This window comes from Opisthocomus hoazin, chromosome 1 (genome assembly GCF_030867145.1).
Source record: "Opisthocomus hoazin isolate bOpiHoa1 chromosome 1, bOpiHoa1.hap1, whole genome shotgun sequence".
Lineage (NCBI taxonomy): Eukaryota > Metazoa > Chordata > Aves > Opisthocomiformes > Opisthocomidae > Opisthocomus > Opisthocomus hoazin.
In genome coordinates this window covers 72,474,579-72,478,127 of record NC_134414.1, presented here as the reverse complement: position 1 = coordinate 72,478,127, position 3,549 = coordinate 72,474,579, and positions in this window count along the sequence as shown.

Genomic DNA, 3,549 nt, shown 5'->3' with positions numbered 1-3,549 from the left:
CCACAGTTATTGACCGATGAAGAATTTTTTGATTCGTTCCACCTCTAGATGCCACAGGAGACAGCTAGAACCCACCTGTTCTTCTGTGTCTCCATGTCCCAGGCTCATCTCCTTTTGGCTGTGGGATGTACGGTCGTTGTTGCCGCGCTGAGTGTCGTGCAGTTCAAACCCACCATCTCCCATGTGATGTGTCCTCGAGGAGAAGGAGCTTGCTCGGTCTCCCCTCCCTCTTTGTCCCGATCTGCTCCCTCCTTCCAGGCTGATGGCGTCCTTCCCGAGCAGGGGCGAGCAGCTTTCCGGGTGTCCCGGGGAGGTCTCGGGAAGGAGGGCTGCGCAGGTGTGGGTCTCCCCTGGGTCTCTGGGGCATGGCCTGCCTGAGGCACTCGAGGACAGTGGCTGGCTTTTGCAGAACCACGTCCTAGCGTGGATCGTGGTTCTCCCGCAACTGACGTAAGAGGCAGCTGGTCATTTCTATCCAAGTCTCCAGTTAAGAGCGCACTTGCCACTCATCCCCAATGCTTGCATTTTGCACTGTTGCATTTTATCCTGTTTTTCTTACTGCAGATATCCTGCAGGTACCTCCAACCTCTCCCAGCTGCTTTCCTCCTAACACCGAAGCGTTGACATACTGCTAGCCCAATTTCATTGCATTCATGATCACATTTCAGAATAGTCAGGTTAGGTGAGGATTGTTTTGTATTTATTCTTCTCTGTCTTGTTCTTTTCTTGTACCACAGAGTAGGTGAGGAATGTCTTTGGCAACACCACGCTGGAGTACACAGGTAGTTTATGTCAGAGGCATTACGATTTCCTCGTCCGAATGCCGAAGAACGGAATCATACACATACTGTTGTTTCTAGATGCTGACGACCTTCAGCAGCTGTCAAAACCATGCAAGAAGTTGCAGCAGGTAATGGCAGGTATCGGTGCTCGTATTCAAGTTCACTGTTAAGACCCAATGTGAGGTGGGGCTTCCCATCAGCCTCACTCAGCGGAACCACCTGCATCTCTGTGGTAACCGGAGATGGAAAGCAGCACAAGACAGAGGCCTGGCCACGGATTGGTAGTAACAGACCTGGGTCCTTCATGCTGGGGATAATCTAAACCCTGTGTCTGGCCAGCTGGATCTTTCCAGAGTTACTTTTCTTTCTGTCCACAGGAGCTGGCAACTGACATCCTGACTGGAAAAAAAAAAAAATTCCTACAGGTTTTATGCAGAATATTTGTATCTGACTTTAAAATATTTTTAAAGAGTGGAAAAAAACCTTCCCATCTTTTTGTATCTCCTGCCTCTGCACATGATGAGAGCAGGTATGGACTGGCCACAAGCCAGTATGCCGTTTTTGTGCCAGCATCTAAAACCTCTCTGAAGTTAGTCTGTGCCCTTTGGGAGAGTAATTCTTTTTTCTGATCAAGGCTGCAAGTTGGAATTGGGCAAAGACCACCACATTCACAACTGCAGTACGACGTCTTCTGGGCTTGTGTTTGTTTGAATCGAAATACTGTAATATTTATATATGGAACATATAAATCTATGAGCCTCTGACAGTATTTACATAGTTGTAGATGAGATAAAGCAAATGGGATGTGTTCAGTGAGATCAGGATGTGGCCTAATGAAGTGTAAACCACAAAATATGTCTGGAATACATTTGTTTTTTGGTTATGCAGCAGTGAAGAGGTTTGGGCGAGAGTTAAACTGTTAAGAGATAAACCAGCTCTTGGTAAGAATGTGCCAACGTTTTCAGTCTTCAAGAAGCTGATGAACTTCAATGAAAAGCCCAAGCGGATGCAGGGAATTGCAGAGCGCATTCTTTTCCATCACTTGGAATTCATCAGAGAAGGCTCAGTGGGTGTCCCATTTGCTTCACATGTTCTTTCTGTCAAAGGAAAAAGTTATAAATAAAAAATAATCACTGGAGAATTTGAAGTTTCTTCTCTCGTCATTTCAGACTCAGCACCACCAACTTGCTAGGCACATTTCCTGCTGATTTTTAACATTCTGTATTACATCAGGTTGGGGGGGGGAGTACTGAATTAGGGTTTTATTTTCTTTTTTAAGCATGCTTTAGTTCAGAATAGCTTTTTACATAGTCAGTGTTCTTCGCCATGTGACCAATTCACACCTTTCTTTGGGCTGTTCAGGACTAATGCTGCCAGCAGAGAAACTGCGCGAGGGGCAGCGCTGGCTTACCACGGCTGGTGACACCAGCCATCGCCCTCCACGGGCTCTCTGAAAACAGCTTAAGGACATTCCATTCTAAAGGAAAAGAAGCAGCAGAAGTTGTTGAAAAATTGCTCGTGAATTTGTCAGAATGATGTTTTGGAGTTGAATCATCTTCTCTCTAAAACTGCAACAGGCACAAATGCAGGGCTTTTTAATGGAATATTTACATTCTGCATCAGTTTTCTGTCACAAAACAGTTTGTGACAGCATGGAGCGCAATTCCAGTTTGATGGACAGGGTGACTTCCGTACTGCAAAAAGTTGATGACCTCAGGACTCTGGAAGAAACAGGGCAAGGGACATTCAGGGAAGTTTATCAAGCTGGCGAAGCTTTTTACTAGATGTGGAGCATTATATTTCAAAAGCGAGAAAACAGATGGCACCGCAGTCAGCTGCGACACAACTCCCGTTCCGCAGGGTGGCCGTCACCTGCTTTCACCAAAGCGGCATCTGCAGAACCAAGTTACTGTCACGGCGATGCCACGCTGACGAGAAGCGCAGCAGAAGGAGCTGCCCCGGCTGCCCCGGCGAGGGGAGCGGGCTCAGGCCCCGCTGTGCCCCCGTGCAGGGGGCTGCGCTCACGAGTCAACAAAAATCAGTGAGGCGGCGGTGGGAACCCCCATCAGCACAGGGGCGGGCACGGCGGCTTGGCCTGACGGACGCAGATGTTTGAACCTTGACAAGTTTTTACCGAGTCGAGGTCTGACATCCACTCTTCGGTAAATAGATGGAAAATACGAAGCCCAAATGGAAAATTACTGCGAAGTAACTGTGCTTAGTTAATTACCTGCAATGCTGTGCTTACAACCTAGGCACTGGGGTGAACTGGGGGGGGAATAGCCCAAAAGCTGCCGTTGACCACAAGACGCCAAGCTCGAGTTGTGAGCAACATCGCGGCGCGAAGCACCCACTGCGGAGCAGACCCGCGCCCGGCGACGGTCTCGGCTCTGCCCGGCTCTGCTGCGGGGGAGCCTCCCTGGGAAGCCGCCTTCTCGTCGGGCCCACCCGGGCTGTGCTGTCGCCAGCTGAGGCGGCCAGCGTGCCCCGAGAACAACCTTTCCCTGCAGCCAGAGCCGAGAAACTCCGCAAACAAGACAGACTTCAGAGGGAGCTAAAACCGAATGATTCACCAATGGCAGTTTTATTTCTGCTTGAAAGAAATATCGCAGCTCGAGATGAGAATTCTTCTGAGCTGTATTTTTACCTGCTTCTGAAGAATACCAACTAGCATAGCACCTTATGTAATTGTTCTAGAGTAGCAGGTGAAAAAATTGCAGATCACATCTCAAAATCATAATGAAAATCTTTTTGCTTTTATTCTATT